The 10,058-nt window shown below is 41.6% G+C and overlaps 2 long non-coding RNA genes across 2 annotated transcripts; both read right to left on the reverse strand.

The window, feature by feature from the left end:
* Positions 1 to 706: 706 nt before the first annotated feature.
* Positions 707 to 1,716, reverse strand: LOC124678652. The gene is made up of 3 exons (XR_006994568.1): positions 1,676 to 1,716; positions 1,007 to 1,139; positions 707 to 877 (listed from the first exon to the last, which is right to left on the reverse strand). It is a non-coding gene; the product is annotated as an uncharacterized LOC124678652 (long non-coding RNA).
* Positions 1,717 to 2,659: 943 nt separating this feature from the next.
* Positions 2,660 to 3,638, reverse strand: LOC124669352. The gene is made up of 3 exons (XR_006992148.1): positions 3,441 to 3,638; positions 3,079 to 3,166; positions 2,660 to 2,736 (listed from the first exon to the last, which is right to left on the reverse strand). It is a non-coding gene; the product is annotated as an uncharacterized LOC124669352 (long non-coding RNA).
* Positions 3,639 to 10,058: the final 6,420 nt, after the last annotated feature.

Consider the following 10,058-nt stretch of genomic DNA (forward strand, 5'->3'; position numbering starts at 1 on the left):
GGCAGTTCAACAATTGTTGGCACTACTGCATCGTTTTGAGCCCAATCTTGTTTGCGGACTCGCGGCTTGTAGCTACAAAGCGCTATACTTAGCGCGGGACAGTGCGACATGCCTCATTATCCCGCACCATCCCGCGTACCTACAATTGTAAGTAGCTTGCTGGCTGATCGATCGGCAATCGCGGGTGTCAGTGCTGACCGCAGCTTGCGCTGCTGTCTGTGGTTAGTTTGAACAAGAAAATGGCCCCTTCGTTTGCTAGTTCATACATTTACAATATTTAGGTAACTATAAGTTTTTAGACCAGAGGGAGGGACCTGGACCTTGGACCTGAACCTGAACCAATACCACACAGCTTGCTTCTAAGTTCAGTCACTACAACATGACAACACCATGATTGCTACTTAATTAGTGGTCTGATCTCCTTTCCCCGACGTCCTCTCCAACCGCTGAAGCCAGATCCGGCCTACCTTCGTCGCCCTATTCCCACCCCTGTTTTTCATGTAGGAGTTGGGGCTGCCGACGCCATCGTGCCACCATCCCCAAAGCTTCCGTACTCCTCCCTAAGCTTGTGTCAGTGGCCTCCATGGCCACGCTGTCGTCCGCCTCCTCTCCGGCCACAGCTCGCTCTCACCTCCTTCGGGTCGAAGCCTACCCCGTTAATGGGTGGCTCATGGTGGTGCGCTTTAAGGGCACCGCTCCGAGCAAAGCCACCCCACAACCCTGCTTCCTTCACCAACTCGTCGCGTCCGTGGCCCAATCCTCGAGTTTGCCCCAGGTGCCCTTTCCGAGCCCTTGCATGCTAGGATGAGCTTCCTTCCGAGCATTGGATATCATTCTGGGAAGTTGATCTTTAGGGTCATTAGGAAGTTATCCATTCCTGTAAAATTAAGAGATATGAGTTGTAATAGTTTACATGATGTGCCACACTTAAAATGTGAAGATAAACATGACATTTCACAACAAGCAGCATGAATTATCAGTTAATAATTGATAGTCTTGAAAATACATTAGGCCTCATCCCAACACACAAGGCGCATCCAAAACGAAGCGGTCGACCCAGCGGAGTTTCGCGGGTGTATTTTGCGGGGCGGCCCAGCGGGGTAGCGGGATATCCCGCCCCGCTTGCAACCTGACTCATCCTTCAATTTCACAGCATTGTTCAATCCATTAAATGGCCTCAAATATTATTATATTGCACTGTAGTATTGCAACAAAGCCAATTCAACTCATGTGGTCAATTCAAATAGCATAAAAAATCCTCATCTTAAGTGTATGTGCTGAAATAATATGCTTCTCTTAAAACTCGTGAATTGCAAGTTGCACCATATTCAAATTTTATTATTTCTTTCTACGGATCATCTTGAAGAAGCCCTTCTTAGTAGCCATTTTAGAACACAAAAATATATACATGTCTAGAAAAAATGCATTTAACCTTTTTTCCTCTTAACGCTATTAAGAAACTTCTCTACATCATAAATTGGGAAGGGAGAGAAAACATAAATGTCGATCGATCCATCCGACATTACAACAGTTTGAACAAAACATAAATGTCAATGAGTCCATCTGTACACTGACCTTTATCTCAGGGAAAACACATGCGTCTCCATAAATCTACTTTGAGTGACGTAGACAATAAGGCATGCATCATTGGAAATACTGAGGGATGTAGACACACCTGAGGTGCTTGCATATCACAGTAGTAGTGCCACTCAGACCATGCGGAGATGGACAGGCACACCTTCAGCCTTCTGAACATGATCTCCAAAGCTTGTATACTCAACAGAAGCAGTCTGAAAACAGACATATCCAAATAGTTGTTACTTAGCTCTGGCCCTTGCTAAGAAAACAGACATACATTTACAATAGTTTAGATTCGGTCATCAACTGGATATAGAACACTTGAACTATTAGTTAATTTGACGAAAAAACACTGAGATGAGCTTGTGTCATCAACGGTGTACACACAAACAGACATGACTCAAAGTACCTAATCATGTGGCTTTCCCGACGGAAAATTCTCATGAATAAATTCAGCAACCCGAGGATCCTCAAAAGGAACATGCAACAATGAGAAGGCGAAACACAGAAAGCAAATAAATGTTGCAAAAGAAAAAGTCCTGATTGGTTTTGTGCCTAAAAGAAGCCAATGAAAACCAAGCCAAATTCCGCATATCAAATTGGCAACTCAAATATTTGCTCTTTTAGTCTCCAAATATGAACCGGGGAAAAATAGAACATAACCTTGACAAAATTTTGGCATCGAGCTAAATAGTAACAAAAGAAATTAAGCACATATACTTTAAGAAGGCTGGCAAACTCTCAAGGGCATCAACACAAGCTGCCATGTTCTTTGGCAGATATGTCCTTTTTCATCAACATATGCTTAATTTATCTTTTTGCCCAAAGACCTGCAATGGACAGAACAAAGAGATAAAATCATTGAAGATAAATCAATTATTATCATCCTCCCATACATCCAGGAAAAGAAGAGAAAGTCAATTATTATCCGCAAAGCTGGTCGATGACATCCCGCTAGGAACTGAAAACACTAATAAATATCAGCATGTTAAAATCAGCAGCAAGGTCCCCAAAAATAAATGATCAGCAGGATTGTATTATTGTACCTGTGAGGCGTCGCAATTCTCACCAACACTATCGGCAACACCATTGTTTCAATGCCTTGGTTCCGAACGGGTCTCACCATTAAAAAACTGCGCTTGACCACCATAAACAAACCTGGAGGAAATAGGATTTAATTGTCAGACGTATCTTTGATAGTAGTGGGCACCCTAGATTAAAGTAAATATTGGAAAAAAATGATCAAATCCTATTGCACAAAGCCTAGAAACACATAGAAATGCATAAAATTGGTAAATACATATACTGAGAGTTCAAGCCACGAGAGATACCGTCACATCACATGGATATAAAAAATAGCTAATTCAATATTCCCTGGAACTATTTTTAGACAACATCCACTAACAATGTGTGTGATTAACAACTAAATGGTACAATACAATGTTAATCTACTAAATAGAAGTAGAGACTGTTAATAAGTAAATATGGTTCAGGTACAACCTGCATGCCCTCGTCAGTACCAGCTTTGTTGGCTTCTGTCTCGAGATCCATCGATCGTCGTTCGCACTAATGATGCCTCCACAACATCCTGTGCCGCAAAATTTACAAAAGGCAAATGCATTATTTTCAATTTTGATGACAGGGAATAGAAACGCGACATCAATATAGGAATCTCCTAACTATCTGTGCAGCCAAAAGCATGGAGCGTCTCAGACACTGGCCGGCAAAATAACAAGGATAAATTTCTGTATGGCAAAATAACAAGGATAAATTTCTGCATACAGGCACATGAGCCCAAAAAACTCTAGCTTATACATAATGCTTGAAAAAACAAATGCAAGTGCGGGCTTCAGGAAATATACCTCTTGGTCCTCTTGATTAGGCTCTCTAGTCTTCGTACGCTGGCTCAATTTTTAACAATTGAGGTAACAGACAATACCAATTTTTCAGGTCGGGCTTCTTATCGGGATAGGTAAAATACCTTGGTTGGATACCAGATTCTATAAGGCCAGAGCATGTCCTTTATCCTTTTCCTTCTCTGCATACAGAAGAAAAACCCATTAATCGTCTGAACCACCTGCATCAAGCACCAAGCACGATCCGAATCTTTACAAAGAGGAAAAGTTCATAGAGAAATCCTCTTGTTTGGACATTTAACTTCTTTTAAGAATGCTTGGGTGCTTCATTTCGCATTGTGATGATAAAGATAAATAAAAGGCGAAGAAAGATTCTATAAGAAAAACCGACAACAATGGCGCAAATGGCGAAATCAAAACAATATTTAAACCATAAGGTTTCTATTGTTTTACTACTGTCAATGAATATTGTTTTTGCAATATCGGTATCACAAGCATTCTTTTTTCAGGGCCATATGGATCCATGACATTGAGCACTTGCTTAAAATAAATCACCCATGTAACTTTGGAAGGTTTTAGAACAAAATTACAGTAGTGCCAAAACAGAGTAACCAATAATATCAAAAGTTGATACTACATCAGCTAGGGTCCTTGCGATTCTCTAGATGACCAATGCACGAGTGTTGCTCCAGTTCAAAGCAGGCAAAACATGCTAACTCAAAGCTGCTCCAGATGTGCAAAGACATAAACACATTCACATTGAGAACTTGATATCCACATTTGCTTCTCCGCATAAAGCTCCCATGTACAGAAAACGAACCTGCAAAATGCTAGGATAAAGTTCAGCACTTCCTTATGGCTTTCAAATACCCATAATATCAGTTGGGCATTTTCCATTTGCACAGAAATATATTTCAATCGAAATAATTACGCTGCATAAAACACTTCGAACAAGTGATCAATATAAAAGAAATATGCTGGACATACCGGGTTTGTCGTATACATGGCTCGGATAGCAGCCGACACATTCGATGGTGGTTAGATCCTTCATCACCAACTTCCTTATGGCTGTCAAATAAGCGTAATATCAATTGGCCACTTGCATAAAAATGTTGTTCAATCAAAATATTGATCCAAAGCAATACCTCGTCTAGTAACTCGGATCCAAGATTAATATAATAGTCATGCATAATCCACCAAATGCTAAGAAAATAGAGGTCACAATATGTTTAGACCCTGCCTCAGCTCTCCAATACCTTTGTTAGATGCGACATATCACACAGCTGGGTATCATGTATAGTGCATCAAAATCACATACTGTCTAGTGCCTCTCTGATTTTCAGGGGCAGTCGCCGGTACATCTGTAAGAATATCCCTTAGGGACCTTTTTTTTCCAGCATACCTTGCAGGACATAAACCACCAGCCATCAGAATCGCCTCACCGACCTCTGTGACAATAAATGCCAGCTTATAGTACCTTTCCTACATGCTATCAGTCTGATTGATATGTTTAGTGTAGTCCTTTTACAAAGCATATGACATCTTTCGTTTGACAGGGAGAAATAACGTTTGTTAGCATCAGTATAAAAAGGAGACAATAAAAGAGAAATGGTGTGAGCAGAATGCAGAATGAGCACCTGAGAGGAGCTTGTTGTCTCCTGCTCGTGTTTGTAAGATGCTCAATGGTTGTGCACTATATGCGACCAGAGGAATACCATAAGTAATACTATCTGGTTAAGCCCCGTGCACCTTCGTGCGTTCAGTGACGATAATTCTTTGCTGATCTGCCGTCATGTATGTTTTGCGTGCTTGTGTAACCATCAAGCTTTCTACGAGTATAGACCGAGGCTTCTTTTATCTCATTCTTGAACTGACCGGTATATTTCCCTTCACTATGGTTCCCTATGGTAGGAACAGAATTCAAATATTGTGTGGAAGACGAGAAGAACGAACAATCATGGCATATATTCGACTACCTTGTTCACTTTGTTCAATGTGTATTAGGTGCGGACATGATTTGAGAGTTTTGTGCAAAGTATATTTCAAGGGGTTAGTATATTTGTGAATCAGTAGAAATGAGAAATATTTGATGATGTTGTCGTGGCATAAAATTAGTTATACAATGTGAGAAACATGAGTCTAAAGGCACTGTCATGAGAAATATTCGTCCGATACGAAAAGGAGCTTAAACGTAGATCATTATGTCCGGGAGTTTCTTGTTACTGAAAGTGGAGCTTAAATTGAAATTTTGGTAGCGTGTGTAATGCAAAGCATCATAACATACTGATATATAGGTTACTATAACTATCGACGCATCATCTGTTTTGATTTATCCAAGTGTAGTGTTCAGATGCAAAAATATCCTACATGCAATTCAGTGCATATATAGTATGTGTGAGAATCACTTGCTGTTGAAAGTATGACTTAATCTGAGAAGCTGGGCAACATGTACATTGCTAAGTAGCATAGCATGTTTATATGCACATAGTGTAAGCAAAGTCATCTTATCTGCTTTTATATATTTAAATTTAAATTGCATGTAAGGCAGTGCCGAAAGAGATTTAAAAAATAATATTTTCTTTAAGAGCAGTTCGATTCTGAAAAAGTGAAGTATGAAGTAGCACCTCATTATCTACAGAAATCAAGCTAATGTCTGGCCAACCAGCATCCAAAACCACCACCACTGGGATCTGCAGCCAAGCAAAAAATATTACATATAGGACCACAGTCCACAGATGAAGCAAATTATCTGAATATCAACTGAGCATAGTACAAACTTCATGATAAAAAAATACTTGATATTCATCGTAATCGACTGATTGCTAGAGATTTTTTAATCTCATAATAAACCACTATTTTTGTGGACTTCTATTATTTTGAAAAGCTGGAACTATGAGTGTACTTCAGGATGAACCAATATTTTTGTGAATTTTTGATTTAGTTGAAATAAACCACACATCACTTTTTGTCAGCAGATGAGTATACACTGTGTGTCCATGACCTATCTTTCGCGTAGATCAAACTCAATGCTGAGGTGAAAAATTACCTACAAATACTTCAGAGAAAGATGAGCGATCTCTGTGGAGACCAGAAGTTCGCACAGCGGCCGCGGTATACTGCAAACTACATGGCATACCGACATCACACAAAGTACATTCTGGCTTCCGGAGAAAACTTGCTGGCTTGGGAATCTGGAATGGTGAAACCATGAAACATTAGCTCGGTGGCTGAACCCTGCATGAGTTTGCTGACATGAAAAGCATTTACCAATAAACTTATATATAACTTAACTGTACAACATAAGACCCACTCTGTTCTTTGATATCTTCAAGACAGAATGGCAGAAGGAAGATCAAATATTAGTATTCAGTTTCTACACTTTTTGTCCAAAAATCATTCAGGTCTTGAACTGCATTTTGTACATATATTGATAAAGATTGAACTTATTATGTTGTTTATTACATACACTACTTTGAAATTATTAACTCTAGGCCTTCCTATCAGGATGTTCACCATTCTCGACAATTCGCATGGTTGCCAATATTACTAAAACACATGGATTGTAATTACCAACAGAAACCAAAGAGAAAAAATGAAATGCCTAAAGTGAAAAAATCACCTTCATGCAGCCCGACGAGTCGGGCGACTAAGAGAATGGAAATCTGCATCTTGGCGACGTGAAACCGGGATGCAGCTCCACCGCCCTCGCCGCAGCCGCCCGCTGCACCAACCCCTGGCGCATCCTCCTCCCGTGTGCGCAGCTCCTCCCGCCGTACGTGCGGCTCATCCCCTTCGATTTGGAGAGCTTGGGGCGCCATGGAGGAAGGACGATGGCGAAGACGGAGAAGGCCACCGGAGAGAATAGGAGGAGGCACGACGGGTCACCTCCGCCCTGGACCCTCGCCGCCCGTATCGAGCCGCCGGGAGGCACGACGGGTCGCCTCCGCCCTGGACCCTCGCCGCCCGTGTCGAGCCGCCGGGAGGCACGACGGGTCGCCTCCGCCCTGGACCCTCGCCGCCCGTGTCGAGCCGCCGCAGTTGGCAAGCCGCTGTCGCTCCGAGGGTAAACGAGAGGAGGAGGAGAGGCGGCGCCGCGGCGGGGATGAGGACTGGAGCGAGCTGATTGGGGAGTGGTTCGATCTAGGTTTTCATCCTGGTAAAGGGGGCCAAGGAAGGCGACGACCAGCATCGCGCACTCGTGCTTGCTGACCGCTGGACCCCACCCGTTTCTAGCCCCACATGTCATTGAATCGTTCGAAAGCAGCGCGAGTGAATAAAGAAACTACCGATCGAACGGCTGTAGTGAAAAGTGGGATGTGGTTGGGCAAAACCAACGACCCAGATTCATTTGCCCCTCTCAGACCCCCTGGTTGAGAGGGTAGTCTTTGAACATTTATAAGAGAAATGTTTTGTTTACACTTCGTTGCACTTTTACATGATTTCCGACACTAACCTATTAACAAGATGCCACAGTGTCAGTTTCCTATTTTCTGCTGTTTTTGTATTTCAGAAAAGTTGTACATGAAATATTCTTGAAATTTGACGAAACAAAAGCCGAAGTCAATATTTTACCGAAACGAAGACGAAATCCAGAGGGGAGTCGAAGAGGCGCAGCGAGGCGGCCGAGACCACCCCTAGGCGCGGCCTGGACCTGGCCCGCGCCTAGGGTAGGTCTGGGCCCACCAGGCGCCCCACCGAGCTAAATCCTCCGCCTATTTATAAATCTTCTCGGAAAAACCCTGAATACCCGAGCCTCCATCCACGAAAAGTTCCATCGCGGCTGCCATCGTAGAACCCATCTCCGGGGGTTTTCGAAGCTCTTCCGGCATCCCTGCCGGAGGAGGAAAATCATCGCCGGAGGCATCTACATCGCCATGCTCGTCTCTGAAGTGATGCGTGAGTAGTTCATCCTTGGACTATGGGTCCATAGAAGTAGCTAGATGGGTGTCTTCTCCACTTTGTGCTTCATGTATCGATCTTGTGAGCTGCCCTACATGATCAAGATCATCTTTATGTAATCCTATATGTTTGGTTTGCTGGGATCCGATGAATATTGTCTACTATGTTGAGATTGATTATATATTCATGTCATATGTTATTTGTGATCTTGCATGCTCTCTGTTGCTAGTAGAAACTCTGGTCAAGTGGACACTTGTGATTTGTTCACCCAGTTGGATTACGATCTATGTATTATGTTGTAATGCCCATATCAAATCTCATAGTAATCATCTTGTCATGTATTGGTCGATACTCAATCAATTGTCCAGTTGTAATTTGTTCACCCAACATGCTATTTCTTTATGGAGAGACACCTCTAGTGAACTATGGACCCCGGTCCTATTTTCTTTACTGATAAATTCAACTGCAATTTTGTTCTGTTTACTTTATGCAAACATCTTTTTCCACTCGGTACGTCTAATTCTTTGTGTTCAGCAAACCAGTGAGATTGACAACCTCACTGTAAGTTGGGGCAAAGTACTTTGGTTGTGTTAGGTGCAGGTTCCACGTTGTTGCTGACGCCGATAGTACGCCCTACCACTAGTCAGCCAACAACACCTTCAGAAGTCACGCTTTTCTCCTACTGGTCGATTAAACCTTGGTTTCTTACTGAGGAAAAACTTGCTACTGTGATCAGCAATCATCTATTCTGACAGAAAGCACAGGAACACTAGTTTTCTTGGGTTTACTAGGATGTGAAACAATATTAGAAGCATCTTCACAAAATATAATATGTCTATCTTCTACATTTTCAGTAACCAAGTCCTTTACTATAGCTACCGCAGGTTCAACCGTTATTTGTTCATCAAGTTCTATAGGTTTGTTTTTACTTTTATTAACCACACTAGTTACAATAGAATGTTCCTTTACCTTGGCAGAGAAGGGTACTTTCTGAATATAAGGTTCGAGGCAAAACATGATCAGCAGTACAAACTTCAATATTTCTAGCAGGAACACAATTAACAATATTCTTATAAGGTGCATGATACTTCTTCCACTCCTTTTTGGGAACCTCAAGATAAGAGGCAAAAGCCTTAAAAACAATTTGCAAGAATTTGAGAATCAAGACCATAAACAACACTAGTATTACGAAAGTCATCAGTTTGCATAAAAGATTCAATGCATTCATAATCATAATTAATACCCGACTTTCTTCCTTTATCATTCTCCCATCCTTCAGTGTTTTTCTAAATGTGGTTAAGAAGATTCCATTTAGCATCTTCCTTCATATGTGTAAATGATCCAGAACAAGAAGCATCCAATAAATCCTTATCATGAAGAGAAAGCCTTGCATAGAAGTTATTAATAACAATATTACTGAGGAGCTCATGAATGGGGCATTTGAGCACTAGTGACTTCAATCTCCTCCACGCTTGGACAATACTCTCTCCATCTTGAGGCCAAAAATTATATATTTGATTCCGATCTTTATGAATCTCACTTGGAGGATATAATTTAGAATAAAAGATCGGCCATTCTTCAGCATCTTATACCATTCCGCAGTTCCCTTAAGTGATAAAGAGAATAAATTCCTCTTAACTTGGTCCATTGAGATACCCGCACACTTGAACAACTCGCATAATTCATGTATAAAGAGTATATGGTCACCCGGAGGGACAGTTCCAT

The sequence above is a fragment of the Lolium rigidum genome, chromosome 7 (genome assembly GCF_022539505.1).
Source record: "Lolium rigidum isolate FL_2022 chromosome 7, APGP_CSIRO_Lrig_0.1, whole genome shotgun sequence".
Taxonomy (NCBI): domain Eukaryota; kingdom Viridiplantae; phylum Streptophyta; class Magnoliopsida; order Poales; family Poaceae; genus Lolium; species Lolium rigidum.